Below are 18,101 nucleotides of genomic sequence, written 5' to 3' on the forward strand. Positions count from 1 at the left end.
AATAACTTTCAGGATAACTCTAGTACTTCAGGTAACCCTCTTCTAATAACTAATTTCCTTTCTGCACTTCTTGCCCTTTTCCTTGCCTGGATTTCTCCATGATACCATGCTTTCTTTATATTAGAAATATATAATACAGTGTAACTGTCCTGCTCAAAACTTCCCCAGAAAAACTTTGGCCCAGTTTTTTCCAATTTTAATTTTATCTGCATTTCCTGATAAAGGCCTCATTATTTCTTGAAAACTTGCCATATTCAGTCTAAACTTCAGTTTAAAGCAACTCCAGAGGCCTCTAAAGTATAAAGATGGATGGACACAGAACTGAACCAAGATAGCTCTCTTTCTACAAGCAAGTGAATTTATTTTCCAGTTATATAAATGGGTTCACTAGAAAAAGAAGACAAAGAAGAAGGAGGAGAAGAAGAATATAAATTTATAGATGCCCTAGTAAAGATCTAACTCACAAATATCCTAATCTGACATGGCCTTTGGCAAACTTTGAGATTTAGTCAGCAAACAAACCACTAGACTATACTCTAACTGAACCCATGGGATTAGCCGACTAGGAAGTCTGTTTTAGATTGGTTAATATCCTGGAGAGGTTTTACAATCTCCTGCTGGAACCATTCACAATGTAATATAGAAGGTAAAACTTCTGTCAGGGGTAAGATTCACAACCGCACCCCACCCACTCCCCACCATCCATGCAAGAGGAGAGAAGCCTCACATCTAATCTCTCCTGGGCTGGCGTTTGGCCATTCTAAAGAGTTGTGCCTGGGATCACTTCTAACCTCTCTTCTTGGGAACTATATTCATCAACTCAGGCTGAGAATACCACGGAGTTGGTGGCTTAAACAACAGAAATGTATTTCTTACAGTTCTGGAAGCTGGAAGTTCAACATCAAGGTGCCATCAGGGTTGTTTCTGCAAGTACCTTCTTGAATTGCAGACGGCCACCTTTTGGGATGTCTTAACATGGCCTTTCCTCTGTGTATGAGTGGAGAGATGTCTATCTCTGGTGTCCCTTCCTCTACTTATAAGGACACCAATCCCATCAGATTCTGACCCCACCCATATGACCTCATTTAACCTTAATTAGCTCTCTCAAGGCCCTATCTTTAAATATAGTCACATTGGAGTTAGGACTTCAATATACAGATTTGGAGGGCACACAGTTCAATCTGTAACAGGGTCCTTGGCTGCACAAGGAGGATAGCTCACTTCTTCCCTTCTCTAGTTCCTAGTCAGGCAGAAAATCACTTAAATCCATTTCCTTGGATTAATCAAATAATTAAAGGATCTCTCAAGCCTGCCTTAATTCCCTTTCCCCAACTTTTATCTTAGTTTCATTGCTAGTGTTGAGTAAGCAGGTAGAAAAGAGCTGGGAGGAGGGGGTTCACCAATTAAAAACAGCATGGTAACCTGTTTAAAATCTATAGCTAAACTCAGCCATGCAGTTATATTTTAAATCACTGTGTGCCAAAATTTCAAATTACATTACAAGCAGAGTCCATCTCTTCAACAACACTACGGAATGTGATGGTGACCACAGAAGACTGGAACACTACACAGTGCTGTTTTTGCTTTGGAACCCCTCCCAGAGATCACTTCCATGCACAGTGGTAGGTGCTCCAAAGATGGGTATTGATGAGAATGGAGCCTGGCATTAATATACCTCTAATGAGAGAACATGAACTTCATATACACAGATGGAGGCAATTAAACTCTGGGCATCGAACATTTATTCATTCACATGTCTATTCAACACCTTGGGATTTCGTTTCATTCCATTTACTAAATATGTCTATTTATTATCATAGAGCTGGTAATACAGTTTATCACTTGGGGTCATTTTTTTGTTTGTTTTTTTACTCTATAAATTGTTTTTATCCTTAGTTGTGCATTTTGCTTTAAAATCCACTAGAGTTCAGTGGTTAGAGATGGAAAATATTAGTAATACAAATGCACAAAATTAAAGATGAGCATAAAGTTGATAACTGTGCAAACTTGCCTCAAGATATTCTAAAGGTACCTTAGACTCATTTATTTGATCAAACTAATTTACTAACTAACTCAGGATAGCTCTAGTACTACAAAAACCTGTGCTAGGTGGTGAAGATATAAAGATAATTATGGCTAATTATTTTTTAGTGAGAATACATTTATCAAACCTATGTTATTTCTAAGCAAATAAATTATTTTTATTAAATAAAAGAAATATTAAATATAAATATAAAATTTTTAATTTAAATATAAAACAAAGAAAATGTTTATTTTTTATTATTTATGAATAAATTTATTTTTATTATTTATAAAAAGAACTCAGAAAGTCAAAAAAGAACTCAAAAATTCAAGAGCACTTTTTGCCTGTTTGACTAAAGTTCAATCTATAGTTTAACATAAGTTTCGATCTGCATAGCAAAACAGCGATTAATGCTTAAATGTATTTCCTGACAATACACGCTCATGGAAAAATAAACAACTCAAAGTAGTACTTATAATTAAAAATTATACAGTTTTCCTTTGCAATAATAATATTAAGAATTTTATTTAAGTGAATTCTATAGAAAAATTGTTATTAATATACTCAGCTTAAATGTTATTTATTTATTTCTATAAATTTTTGTGACAGGCACTATTTAAAATGCTTTAAAATTTAATAAAATGAATCCACTTAACAATATCATGAGATAGGCACTATTTCATTTCCATTTTAAAGATGAAAATATAAAGAAAATAAAGGCGAGTTCAAAAAACTTGTCCAATTATTTCTGTATCACACAATAATAATTTTATTGTTAAATCCATAAGATATTTGTAAATAGAATAAACTACAGTGAGAAGGGTATTGGAGCCAAAATTATTAGGGAAAAACTGGATTTAGATGATCTTGTATACCCACTTAGGCCAGAAAATGTCATGATTCATGGATTCTCTGAACTTCTCAGCTGCAAGTAAGATAGCATGGAAAAAAATTAAGTCTTCAGATATGGCATTCTCTGCTTTCTTCTAGAATGTTAGATACCAGATGGCAGGTACTCTGTTTGTAAGAATATGTTTCTGTCCTTTATTTTCAATAGACAGGTATTAAATGTGTAAGTACTGTATTTAACTAGAAGGAAGATTTGAGAATTTTCCATAAGGGTAAGGAATAAGTGCCATACTACAGGAGAGTTTAACTCATTCGTGAGTACACAGCATCCATATCTAATGAAGGTCCTCACAGTTTAGGTTCAAGAATTAACAATAAAAATAATAACATAAATGCACAAAAACAGCCCATACAGAAAAATAGAAATGGTACCTCGCACCACAGGACAATAATCCAAAGTTTAGATTCTCCACGTCCAGGGAGGGTTGATTTTCCACAAACTATCATCTTGCATCATAATGTTTCAAAAGAGGCACACTTTTAGCACAAACAAAACAAAGCAAAGAAAAGGAAAAAATATTTGAAGTTTTGTTTTGGGCTGTGTTTCACTTAACCAAAGGAGAGCAAACAACATGTATGGCTAATGATGTATAGAATTGGCAGGTATTTTACCAAGTGATGAGATGCTGCAAAACTCTGACCATATTTCTGTTCCTTCCATTGGTTAACTGCTCTTTCGGATATGTTAGTTAATTTCACAAAATATACAAAAAAATACCTCTCCACATTTGGGGGATTTTATTGGACAAAAATTTGAAAATTTTTGCCGTCTTAAAAAAAATAGAACAAAACTTAGTAAGGAGTAGCGCTAATAAGTAGAAGGACTAATTTCTCTCCAGGCTTATTAAGTCAATTTCTATTTTTATTGGAACTAGTTTGGAAATAGTTTAAATTTGTACAGGGAAATGGACATGTGTTGTTGTTTTGTTTTGTTTTGTTTTGTAGTTGTGTGTGTATAATCAACCACCAGAACACATGGGATATATATAGGAAATACTTTAAAATTCAAGTCTACAAACATGTTAGTTTCCTTATGTTAGTCTATTTCGAACAAATCTTTAGGATTACCCATTTTGTGCACTATTCTTAGTAAAATCAGAAAGTCCCTATCCTCTGGGAACTTACAGTCATGAAGATGAGAAGCACAGAGATAATTCTAAGATAATTCTGACTCTAGTATTAGTCAGGGTATGGTAGACAGTATCTGATGCATAGATGGTCTGTATCAGGCAACTGTCCTAATTAGTAATTACATGATGGTTGCAAACATATCCACTGCTCCAAACTCATAGGAAAAGAAACTTAGGGATTTTGAAAATCCTCTTGAAAAAGGTGAACACTGAGCTGTTGAACTGTTTGTTGAAGGATGGGCAAGAGTTAATCACACAAATGTTAGAGGGAGTTTATTTCATGCAAGAGCAAAGAGAACAGATCTGGGAGCATGAAGACACTGACATACATATAAAATTGTAATGTTACATCATCTTTGAATTTTCTTTTATATAGCTAGGCATCCCGCTCTCTCTGTCTCAGTCTCTGTCTCTGTCTCTCTCTCTCTGAATGTGTGTGTGCCTATACGGATTTGAATTTTTTGAATTTGTCATAATTCGATCATGTTAGGACATAATTTGTATTAATGTCCTGTATTCCACTTGACTGTCAAAGCATATGACTCTAAGATTTCCTCTAAGTTTCTTTCTCCATCTACTTAACCTCTGTTGCCTATAAACCAGATTCGAAGGGAATTGTTTCTCTACAAAAAAGATCACCACCATTATTAGTACTCATAAAGTACTTTCTGTGAGAAGTGGCAAGAAAGTACAAGATCAGTGACTGGAGTATATATTAAATATAAATATTTATTTACTATTACATTTTATTTTTATATATAAAAAATACTCTAGCAATAGACTTTTAGTTTTTTAACAATTTAATTCCTGCTCCTTCCAATACACAGGAGTGTAGTTGTCAGAAACCAGATAGCATTATAGTCTCTTACCAACATGCATCAATTTATTTTTTGTTTATTGATGCCATGGGTAATATAAATTATTATTTAGGAGTTGCTCATAATATGTAGAGGAGAAATTCTAGAAGTCTTAGGTTTTTCTGAGGAGTTAAAAGTTAATAGCATAGATTAGGGCAAAGGTAATCCTGTGTTAAATTTTTGTTCTGATAAATTCTAGCTGAGTGACATTGGGTAACTTTATTTTACTTATCTCAGTTTCCACACTGAATTCCCATCTGAAATGAGAATTTTTGTGAGATTTGAATGGAGTTATAGAGATGTATAAAATAAAATCTTTGGCTTAAAATGTGTATACAGCATGGACTTCAAATGCTGTGCGCTGTGTGTGTGTGTGTGTGTGTTTGCAGGTACGTGTATATATATGTTTACCCAGAATATATTAAGGACAGAAAAAAGTTAGGAAAACCTGTAGAGAAGAGCATGACATAGGGCCTGACAAAGAAATCAACAAATATATATATATGTATTATGAGTGAAAAATAAGTGTAAATCTACAAACACAATAAGTAATTTTTTAAAAAAATAAACAAATAAATGAATTAGTGCCCCATAGAGAGAAGTAACAAGAACCTTAACTGTTGTTATTTATGTGTCATCTTCTTTTTTTAACCTTTCCTTTAATCTCTCTAATTAAAACTTCACAATTGACATGTTATCATTCATGCAAGGAAGATCTCACTAAAATTTGCAATCAAGAGGAAGAAGCAGGAAATATATGAGGGGTGGGGAGGGGAATGTAGGTTGTCACCATAAACACTAAGTCCATAAAAATTATCAAACTTTGAGTTGTCTGTGGTTTCTTAGTTGGCAGTTACAACTATATAATTACTATTATATATTATTCCATTAATCAGAATATTTAAGTATGTCTGAGGAATCTGTACTTTTAACGATCCTTCTGAATGATTCAATAAAGTACTACGTCTTGAAAAACAATGATGTAAATCTCATACAGAAAATGAATCTATAATGTAAGTCCTATGTGGTACTAAGAAAAACTATTTCCACAGAGCATATCTACCTGTTTGGTTGGCAGACTCTTTGGGTCACCAGACAGAATTTGTTAGCTTCAAGTTGTAATAAAGGAAATTCACTGATATGTAAATTGATTTGTTACAGTAGAGAGCAATTTAGAAGTCCTGAAGCTGAGTGGAGAGGGACTACTTTAAACAGACACATTAACATACACACAATGACAGAAAATGTTAAATACTATAAACTCATAGTTCAATGAGAATATTCAGTGCAGGGGCAAACCATATAAATAAATGGGACCCTTGAATGTCTTATTAAATATAGATTTGTACAAGTATGCTTTATTTCAAAAACATGACAACTTTCCAATTTTTAGCAAATTTCTGTATTTGCTAAAACTTTATTGGAAAGAGAAAAACTTAAAGGCAGTCTCAGCTTTCAAGGTGCTTACAAATTAAGAGGTAGAGAAAGTCACCAACAGTTAATTTGAAAATCAGGCAGCTGATTAGCCATACAGACAGCAAGAGAAGAGATTTCATAAGTAGTAAGTGATTAATTGTCCCTTGAATTACACTGACAGTAATTGATAGAGGACTTAAAAGCAGGGAGAATTTATCTGATGACGCTGAGTCATTCCAAGGTGAACCAATGCCAAGTGCCTCTTGGTTTTAAAAGAAGGCAGAAGGGTAAAGTACTGCAAAGCCCTGTGAAAGCTTTTATAAGATTAGACAAAGAAAATTGATACTTTCTATGTGATTGGAACTGTGCTATATACATTATACATCTATATACATTTCTTTAATCTTTACACCCTGGGAATTAGATACTAGCACCTAGTTTACAGATGAAAAAACCAAGATTAACAAAGTGAGTAACTAAGTGATCCAAAGTCATGGAACGACTGAGTACAAGATTTAAATCGTGGTTGATGACTTCAAACCTTGTTCATATTACATTGCATCAAACTAATATCTGCTCTACTTGCTTATTTGGAAGAAATAATGATGTGAAACAGGTGATTATGTCAGACCAATGAATTTTAACTATAATTACTTCCAGTTGGGGTGCATTTTGATGCTACCAATTTCAGGAGTTTAGAAGTTTGGATTTTCCGCTCTCTGTATTCTGTTCTCTGACTCAGTTTTCTTTTCGACCACCAATTTAACTATTGTTGCAATTGCCTACAATTTCTATGTGGCTTTATCCTTGCTAAGATGCTTAAGAACTATTTTCAGTTGTGTTAATTTCCCTATTGTGTCATTGTTCACTATATTGTAGGGATTACTTGATACGAGATGAAAGAGGAAGATTTACGTAACAGCAGCAACAACAAAGTCTTGACTGAAGAAACACGAAGGCATTTTTCTTATTTTATTTTGTGGTTTTATTCAACTTTTAATACCGTAAGTAATACTTGGTTTTAACAGCCAATTTTCTCTCGTGTAAGATAGATGAATATTGTGGTACTGTTAGGACTATGGATTGTGATCAAAAGTTTGAAATAATGTCTTCAAGTCTCACCCATGTTGAGGACATTATGCTAAATGAAATTAGCAAGTAGGAGAAGGACAAATATTGCATGATTCAGTTATATGAGGTCTCTAAAATAGTCAAAATCGTTAAAAGCAGAAAGTAGAATGGTGGCTTCCCGGGGCTGGGGGGTGATGGAAATGGGGAGATGCATTTCAATGATGCAAGATGAAAAGTTCTAGAGGTCCACAGTACAATACTGTATGTATAGTTAACAATAATGTGCTGTACATTTAAAATTTTATTAAGTGGGTAAACCTCATCCTATGTATTTTTACCACAGTAAGAAAAAGTTAAAAATAGGAATCCACATCAGAAAAGTATTCCCTTTAAGAACTTCTATGACAAGTTATGGACATGAAGAGTATTTGAAAACAAGTTCAAGGAGATGAGCAGAATTTAAGCGCTCAATTTCTTTAACTTAGAAAAATGCCAGTTATGCCTGTGCCTCTAATGTCTCTGATTGCAAAAGGCATCAACTAATCTGAAAAATAAATCCAAAGATAAATAAATAGCATAGATATTTTAGAAATTAAAAGTTTACCTATTTTATTTTTCTGAAATTTACATTAGAGTACTTCAATATAGAGCTCCACTTCTGCTTACAATGTAGGAACCCACAAGAGAACATTGCTCCTACCCTATCCATTAAAAAAATTACAATTTTCCTTAAGTCCATTAGAGAGTTGAGTCTACAGGGCAACAAATTGATTTAAATTCTAAAGCAACACTATGCCAATAAAATGGACAACCTGGAAGAAATGGACAAATTCTTAGAAAGGTATGACCTTCCAAGACTGAACCAGGAAGAAACAGAAAATATGAACAGACCAATCACAAGTAATGAAATTGAAACTTTGATTAAAAATCTTCCAACAAACAAAAGTCCAGGACCAGATGGCTTTACAGGTTAATTCTATCAAACATTTAGAGAAGAGCTATCACCCATCTTTCTCAAACTCTTCCAAAAAATTGCAGAGGAAGGAACACTCCCAAACTCATTCTATTAGGCCACCGTCACCCTGATACCAAAACCAGACAAAGATACTACAAAAAAGGAAAATTGATTGTGAAGCAATTATACTTCAATAAAGATGTTTAAAAAAAAAAAAGAAAATTACAGACCAATATCACTGATGAATATAGATGCAAAAATCCTCAACAAAATACTAGGAAACAGAATCCAACAACACATTAAAAGGATCATACACCACGATCAAGTGGGATTTATCCCAGGGATGCAAGGATTCTTCAGTATACGCAAATCAATCAATGTGATAAACCATATTAACAAATTGGAGAATAAAAACCATATGATCATCTCAATAGATGCAGAAAAAGCTTTTGACAAAATTCAACACCCATTTATGATAAAAACTCTCCTGAAAGTGGGCATAGGGGGAACCTACCTCAACATAATAAAGGCCATATATGACAAACCCACAGCAAACATCATTCTCAATGGTGAAAAACTGAAAGCATTTCCTCTAAGATCAGGAACGAGACAAGGATGTCCCCTCTCACCACTATTATTCAACATAGTTTAGGAAGTCCTAGCCACGGCAATCAGAGAAGAAAAAGAAATAAAAGGAATACAAATTGGAAAAGAAGAAGTAAAACTGTCACTGTTTGCAGATGACATGATACTATACATAGAGAATCCTAAAAATGCCACCAGAAAACTACTAGAGCTAATCAGTGAATTTGGTAAAGTTGCAGGATACAAAATTAATGCACAGAAATCTCTTGCATTCCTATACACTAATGATGAAAAATCTGAAAGAGAAATTATGGAAACACTCCCATTTACCATTGCAACAAAAAGAATAAAATACCTAGGAATAAACCTACCGAGGGAGACAAAAGACCTGTATACAGAAAACTATAAGACACTGATGAAAGAAATTAAAGATGATACCAACAGATGGAGAGATATACCATGTTCTTGGATTGGAAGAATCAATATTGTGAAAATGACCATACTCCCCAAAGCAATCTACAGATTCAATGCAATCCCTATCAAATTACCAATGGCATTTTTTACAGAACTAGAACAAATCATCTTAAAATTTGTATGGAGACACAAAAGACCCCTAATAGCCAAAGCAGTCTTGAGGGAAAAAAACGGAGCAGGAGGAATCAGACTCCCTGACTTCAGACTACACTACAAAGCTACAGTGATCAAGACAATATGGTACTGGCACAAAAACGGAAACATAGATCAATGGAACAAGATAGAAAGCCCAGAGATAAACCCACACACATATGGTCAACTAATCTATGACAAAGGAGGCAAAGATAGACAATGGAGAAAAGACAGTCTCTTCAATAAGTGGTGCTGGGAAAACTGGACAGCTACATGTAAAAGAATGAAATTAGAACATTCCCTAACACCATACACAAAAATAAACTCAAAATGGACTCGAGACCTAAATGTAAGACCAGACACTATAAAACTCTTAGAGGAAAACATAGGAAGAACACTCTTTGACATAAATCACAGCAAGATCTTTTTTGATCCACCTCCTAGAGTAATGGAAATAAAATCAAAAATAAACAAATGGGACCTAATGAAACTTCAAAGCTTTTGCACAGCAAAGGAAACCATAAACAAGACGAAAAGACAACCTTCAGAGTGGGAGAAAATATTTGCAAACGAATCTGCAGACAAAGGATTAATCTCCAAAATACAGAAACAGCTCATGCAGCTCAATATTAAAGAAACAAACAACCCAAGCCAAAACTGGGCAGAAGACCTAAATAGACATTTCTCCAAAGAAGACATACAGATGGCCAAGAAGCACATGAAAAGCTGCTCAGCATCGCTAATTATTAGAGAAATGCAAATAAAAACTACAATGAGGTATCACCTCACACCAGTTAGAATGGGCATCATCAGAAAATCTAGAAACAACAAATGCTGGAGAGGGTGTGGAGAAAATGGAACCCTCTTGCACTGTTGGTGGGAATGTAAATTGATACAGCCACTATGGAGAATAATATGGTGGTTCCTTTAAAAACTAAACATAGAATTACCATATGATCCAGCAATCCCACTACTGGGCATATACCCAGAGAAAACCGTAATTCAAAAAGACACATGCACCCCAATGTTCATTGCAGCACTATTTACAATAGCCAGGTCATCGAAGCAACCTAAATGCCCATTGACAGATGAATGGATAAAGAAGTTGTGATACATATATACAATGGAATATTACTCAGCCATAAAAAGGAACGAAACTGAGTCATTTGTTGAGACGTGGATGCATCTAGAGACTGTCATACAGAGTGAAGTAAGTCAGAAAGAGAAAAACAAATATCGTATATTAATGCATGTATGTGGAACCTAGAAAAATGGTACAGATGAACTGGTTTGCAGGGCAGAAGTTGAGACACAGATGTAGAGAACAAGCGTATGGACACCAAGGGGGGAAAACCGTGGTGGGGTGGGGATGATGGTGTGCTGAATTGGGAGATTGGGATTGACATGTATACACTGATGTGTATAAAATTGATGACTGATTTAAAAAAAAATTGTAAAGAGTGCTAGATCTATACAAGGAGACATGGGACACCAAATTGTTTCCCTGTTGACAGAGCACAAGAGAAAGAGGTGGCTGCTGTAAAAATAGGTAAAAATAAAACAGCCACAATTTTAATGACTTCTTGTAAGTTTAATATGGGCTGGCACAACAGGTTAGAATAACTGAGAACACTGAACCCAAGGGGTGTCTATATTCACACATGAACTATTTTACATCGGCCTCTACTGGCTATTCAAGAGAATGTTTGAGGGGAGAATGGAAGACCTGCTGAGAGCCCTCTACTGACTTACAGAACCCAAATCCCACTATTCCCCATGTCCTTCTCTTATATTAAGCAAAAGACTTAAGCTGGTGGGGAAGGGCCAGGAAACCTTCCAGCTCCCAAGGTCCAAGCAAAGATAGACGACTAAAAGAGGAAAAACAAAATCTCTCCGTCACTGGACGTGGGCATGAGAAAATCTGTGGAGTACATGATTCTGCATGACACAAAGATAAGTCAACTACCAATTATAAATACTACTGGGTGAAGGTCAGGAAACTCTTTCTCTTCAAAACCAGCCCCCTTCCCAAACACTAGGCAGACTTTGGCTGCAATAAAGGGGAAGAAACACTGAAAAATTCTTACTCCTGTAGTCCAAGATCACAAGACCTCTCTAAGACTGAGATTGGAACTGTGAAACCAAGCAAGAACGCTCCCTCTGTATAACTTGATGTAAAGTTATAAGCAGAAGTAGGCTAGTGCTAGTACAGGGGCAGTAGAGTGAAGGCAGCACCCATGGGGCAGGTGCGCAAGGGCCGTCGACAGCTGAGGATGGTAATATAATTCTCAAAAAAATATATTATGGAGCCCCAGGTCCCACTCTAAGCATTACATACTTGCATCCCAATCCTGTAGATGTTTGAAATCTGTGGTGCCCTGAAGGTAGCAAAAACAAGTCCCAAAGCCAGCTAAAATACTGAATAAAGAGATTCAATTCCCCACATAGAGAGAAGATGGATGAGAAAATGATTTACCTCGGTCTTTACTATTCATCTGAACACAGTATCCAGAATTCCATAAAAATGACAAGAAAAGAAATGAAGAGAAAACAAGGCAGACCCAGATGTCACCTAAATTTTGGAAACATCATAGGAGCTTTAAAGTACGTGTGATCAATGTTAAAGGATCTAACGTGATGATAGATCAGCAAACATGAAGACAGATCATATCTATTATTCAACTTGAAGTATACACAAACCAATGGCTACATTTTTGAAAATAAGGTAAGTTCTAGATTGGGCTATTCTGGGTATCCAGTGGCAGAGACCTTGGGTAGGGTCTTTGAAAGGCCTGCGGGGGTGGGAAGTGGAGGCTGGAGATGAGACATACATTGTGTTCCATGCTGCCTAGTATTGTTGCAAGAGCAGCAATAATGAAACAGGAAGTCAAGTGGTCTGAGCACAGCACTTAGTTGTGTTTTTGAAGGAATTGTCTTCCTTCTCCCTCTTTTGGAAAATCGTGAAGTCTTTGACTAACTAATACTGAGATGGATTTCAGTTTATTGTCTTCCGGGGAGCTGAAATGCACAGTCTGTTTCTTCTTATCTTCAGCTGCTTTTTTGTTTGTTTAAGTCATATACAATTTAATGAAAATAAAAATACCTAATTTCAGAACCTTAGGAAAGTGTTGCCAGGGTGTTTGTTTAGTTTAAAATAATAAAACCAACTTGCTCAGTACTATAAAGAGAAAGACTGATACTTGTTTTACTTTTCAAAATTTGCCCACCTCTATTTTCAGAGCTCACATTAACCGCCAGAAACCATAAGGGCAGCATGGCTCGCCACTCAAGATTGATGGAGTTTTCACGTTTGTTTGTTTGTTTTTAAGTATACTTGATTTACAATGTTGTGTTAGTTTCAGGTGTACAGCAAAGTGATTCAGTTATGCATATATATATTCTTTTTCAGATTCTTTTCCCTTACAGGTTATTACAAAATATTGAGTAGAGTTCCCTCTGCTATATAGTCGGTCCTTGTTGGTTATCTATTTTATATATAGTAGTGTGCACGTGTTAGTACCAAACTCCTAATTTATCCCTCCTCCCATCCCCCTTCCCCCTGGTAACCATAACTTTATTTTCTATGTCGGTGAGTCTGTTTCTGTTTTGTATATAAGTTCATTTGTGTCATCTATTAGATTCCACATATTAGTGATATCATGTGGTATTTGTCTTTCTCTGTCTGACTTACTTCACTCAGTATGATCTTCTCTAGGTCCATCCATGTTACTGCAAATGGCAGGATTGATGGAGGTTTGAACTGAGATAGTCTCAGAACAGGTCTGTAAACCCATTCTATGTTTATCCCCCAGTTCTTAAGCATATATTGATAGTTGGAATAAGTATAGCCAGCATCTAGCAGAATGCTTATCTTGGCTGTAACTCATGAGGTGAGGGTACTTATTCATAAGAACCAAGATTAAAAGACCGAAGCTTAAGCCTACAGAGCTTTGGCAACCTACAAAGATATTAAATTAAAGCAAAAAAATTTGATCACTGGGGAAATTAGAGGGAAAAAAGATTGATGTCAAGATCGTGGTAATTCCCAAAGGCTAACTAAGGACTATCATATAACTAGGACCTTCAGGAATCTATGTATAACATAATTTCATAGTGCCATAAGGTACCTTGGAAGAGGATTTTCTAGCCCAATCTCCTGACTTTTAATTATAAGAAAATCGATGGAAATTTTTAACAGAGCCTGGACCCTTTCATAATTACTGATTTTAAGTCCCTGAGACATGAGTTGGGACAGGAAATATTTTATGATGTAGGTTCTCACTAGCTCCATTTTATAGACAAGTATATTAAACTCAGATCACAGATTTAGTAAAGCAGGGAGCTGAGATTCAAACTCAGGTCTCTTTGACTCTAAAAATCTGGGCTTATTCCTTTGCATCATACAGGGACCTCTTGGCAGTATGGAACAAAATAGAAAGTTTACCCTTTTTTCCCTCTTAGTCTTGTATTCTTATGGTTGGGGAGTGGGCGAGGATGGCATTCTTCTTGTCTTCAGGTACAGGGATGTACATGAACCCCCTTGTGAATGGGTCAGTGTGGAATCTTTCAGTTGGATTTCTCTGAGTGTAAATGTGAATGGTGGGCTGTTGTTCTGCCAGTATGCAGGTGTGTGTGTTTTGGTGGTGGCATTGGGATAGCCGACAGGTCTCAATGGGGGAATGAGAGGGCAAATAACAATTAATATTCATAATAGCAATGATGACAGCTAACATTTATTGAACATTTCCCATGTGCAAGAGGAAAGAAAATTGCCCCCTCTTTATAATCTCTGTACTAGTCCTAGGTTTCATTACTTTGAAACTCTCAGAAGATAAGACCATGAGTAAATTTGTGACTCTAATAATATTTTAATAGTGCTCAGAGAAAGTGATTGTTGCATCAGTTCAACAGAATTAATGAGTAAGTATAAAAGTAAGGCTTAGAATAAGTATAAAAGGAGCCTTTCCACAAGACCAGAATAGATGATTCACATTTGTACTTAGTTTTTACCTAATAAAATCCCATTTGTCTTGGATGAAGGTCTCTATTACATAATAGCAGAGAATAAAATGACAGCCATGCATCTCTTTTCCCTTATCTGTGCTCAAGAGAGAGGATTAGTACAGAAGCAATGCCTGAAGGCATCTAGCTCCTGTTTGATGTAGCAATTTGCCCCCCCGCAATAAGTTGCTACAGTAAAGTTAGCTATGATCATCTTTTCTTCCCCTTCTTTGCATTGTTAAATGCTGAAAAAGCACCTCTGCCCCAGTTCCCAGAACTAAAGAAAGCCCTTCTTCCTTGTATCTCCTCTCTGAAGCCAGTGAGAGGTCTGCAGAAAAGAAAAAGAATGAGAGATTTGGCTTCAGACAAAAACTGTAGTCTCAGTGGTTTAGTAACAAAGTTGACAGTTTGAGGGAAAAAAAATCCCATGTGGCAGATCCATATGTGGCAAAGTCTTCCCAGAATGAATGAATGTATTATAAATCATTTCTGGAGTTGTTCCACATGTTGATTTAAAAGGGACTTCGTTTCACTTTTATTTTAATATACTTTAGTGTATCTAGTGGATAATTAAAATAGAATATGAAACAATGACACTCAGAGAAACACCTGAAGATAGAATATTTTTCTTCTTGATAAAAAAAATGTATTTGGAGAAAAGCTCAAACTCATTACAGTGGTAAACCTTGTTTCAGGGGGGCGGGTGGAGGACCCATAAGACCATGATTAGCCCACATTTTTTTTTTTCAATTCATAAAATGCGTTTAATGCTTATTTAATGGCATAGCTGAAAAACACTTCAGTTTGGCCCAGAAACTCAGAACTATGAATGCACCATGTAATTTTCTTACAGATTTAAATGTTTCTTTTCTCTTCTCTTACTTGAAAAGAAAATGAATGCAAAAAAAAAAACTTACTGAAATGGGCAAAACGTAAGCATCCAACATTCAAAAATTTACAGTAATGGGTGATTAGCCCACTTTTAAATGAGTTTACATTTAGGAGGCTTTCTGATTTTCCACTGACCCACTTCCAGAATCTCTTTTTCAATTTTCAATCATGTAAAATAAGCATCTTATCCTGGAACATGAACAGGAGGTGGAGGCTTTTCTTCTCTGCAATGTATGCAGGTTTCTAGTTCAAATGGTAATATCTGCTTATAAAGATTATTTTTTAATAAAGGTAATGATATTCTTGGTGAATATTTGAATACAAAGATTAATTGTATTTAGTTATGTGTTGTGATGGCTAATTTTATATGTCAACTTGACTGAGCCACAGGGTGCCCAGACAATTGGTCAAACATTATTCTGGATGTGTCTGTGAAGGTGTTTCTGGATGAGATTAGCATTTCAATCAGTGCACTAAGTAAAGGAGATTGCCCTTTCCACTATGAGTGAGCCTCTGACTAAGTAACAAGACCTGAATAGGACAAAAAGTCTGACTAAGAAAAACTCCTCCTGCCTGAATACCTTCACTGGGAAATCAGTCATTTCCTGGCTTTGCCTTGGATCTGAAACATTGGATCCTCTCTTGTGGGGTCTCCAGCCTGTTGGCTTTCAGACTGGAGCTACACCATCAGCTCTCCTAGTTCTCTAGCTTGATGACTGCAGATCTTGAGACTTCTCAGTTTCCATAATCATATGAGTCAATTCCTTATTCCAAAGGAAATACATATATATATATATATATATATATATATATATATATATATATATATATATACACACACATATATATATGTGTGTGTGTGTGTGTGTATATATATTTATACACACACATATATATATGTAAATGTATATGTATGTAATTATGTTATACATAAGTATATTATAATATACTTCTGACTTGTACGGATATTGAGAAACATGTTTTTCTACCCCATGAGCATCTTCTCTGCCCTGGTCATGGTTTTCATGGGAGCAAGTGGAAAAACCACAGCCCAGGTGTCCCAGGCATTTCTTTAAGTAAAAACAGAGGCAGAGGTGAAGATGCTCACCAGGGTTTCCAGTTACTCCTCATCAAGGTTAACAGAACTGGCACACTGTACTTGCTTAGAACAGCCAGCAGTCTCCTTGGAGAAAAGTCCTGTGATTTCCTCTCATCTTTCAGAGTTTTCTGTTGCAAATTCTACCAAGCAGAGATGGAAGAGTCGACTTGAGCAACATTTCAGAGGAGTCCAGAAACCACATAAACACCTGGGTAGCCAAAAGGTAAAAGGTAAAATTATAGAGTTGCTGTCTCCAAATTCAGTTAATTCAATGACTAATCTGATTCCTGTGAATGCCATCTAATTCAAAGGAAATTGGGCTCATCAACTTAACAAAGTGCAGACCAAAGAAAGACAATGGAAAGTCAGCAAGAATGAAGACAAGCCTGTGCAAATGATTAAGGAATATACCTTTAAAAAGACCAATATAGGAGAACTAGTCACCAAAATTTTGGTGCTTCCCCATATTGGCAAGAAGCTGAATATGTTCATCATGCTTCCAGATGAAAAGACCAGTTGGAAAAGGCTGGAAAAATAACTCACTTATGAGAAATTCATAGAATGGACAAAACTAGACATGATGGATGAAGAAGAGGTGGAAGGTTTCCTCCTTAGATTTAAACTGCTGGAGAAATAGGACAGACAGGGTACTCTTTGCAGTCTGGGAATGACGGATGCCTTGGAGCAGCCAGGGCAACTCTCCTGGAGTGTCATCCAAGAGAGACCTGCATCTGCCCAAGGTCCTGCACAGGTCCTTCGTGGAGGTCAATGAGGAAGGCATGGAGGTCATGGCCACCACTGCTGCCATCATGATGATGCCACCTGTAAGGATGATCCCCAGGTTCTCGGAGGACCACCCCTTCCTTTTCTTTATCCAGCACACCAAAGCCAATTTTATTCTTTGTGTGGCTGATTTTCCTCCCTATAAGGAAATGGTTGGTGCAGCTGATAGACATTCTCCTGTCTCCTACTGACCCACTTTTCCTCTGAAACTTCACAGTGTGTCTCCAAGCCAAAATGACTTTGATGACAATCCAAAAATAAAGGGTCCAATTAAAAAAAAAAAAAAGTAAATAATTAAATATAAGTGATTCTGTTTCTCTGGAGAGCCCTGACTAATACATGTGTGGATTCACTTAAAAATAAAATAGGTGTGTTTAAGTGTATACAGATATTTATTTACACACATTCATATATACAATACATTATGCATACTGTAATAAATGTTTTAACCATACCATATATTATATACAGAGGACAGAGCAATAGAGAAAGGAAGAGGAATTAAAAGGTAATAACTAAAAAGTCATCAGAAGTTACAAGAAAAGTAGAGAAGGAACATTACTCTGGAAGTCACAGTTCTGGATTCCATTCTTAGTTTAACATTTACTAGTAATCAAAACCCAGGTATGTTGTGGGGAGGCTGGGCAGGGTGTATAGAGTCAGCACTTTCAATTCGATGACAAAGTAGGACATTTAAAGGAATTCAAGTTCTTGGAGGATCCCAGCATTGGGAAACTGAATAGTGAGAACATCTTGGGCAGTGAACATCAGTCAC

The 18,101-nt window shown here is 35.9% G+C and overlaps 1 pseudogene; it reads left to right on the plus strand.

Moving 5' to 3' along the window:
• Positions 1-16,421: 16,421 nt before the first annotated feature.
• On the plus strand, positions 16,422-17,517 carry LOC137764653 (serpin B6-like; annotated as a pseudogene).
• Positions 17,518-18,101: the final 584 nt, after the last annotated feature.

The sequence above is a fragment of the Eschrichtius robustus genome, chromosome 5 (genome assembly GCF_028021215.1).
Source record: "Eschrichtius robustus isolate mEscRob2 chromosome 5, mEscRob2.pri, whole genome shotgun sequence".
Classification (NCBI taxonomy): Eukaryota; Metazoa; Chordata; class Mammalia; order Artiodactyla; family Eschrichtiidae; genus Eschrichtius; species Eschrichtius robustus.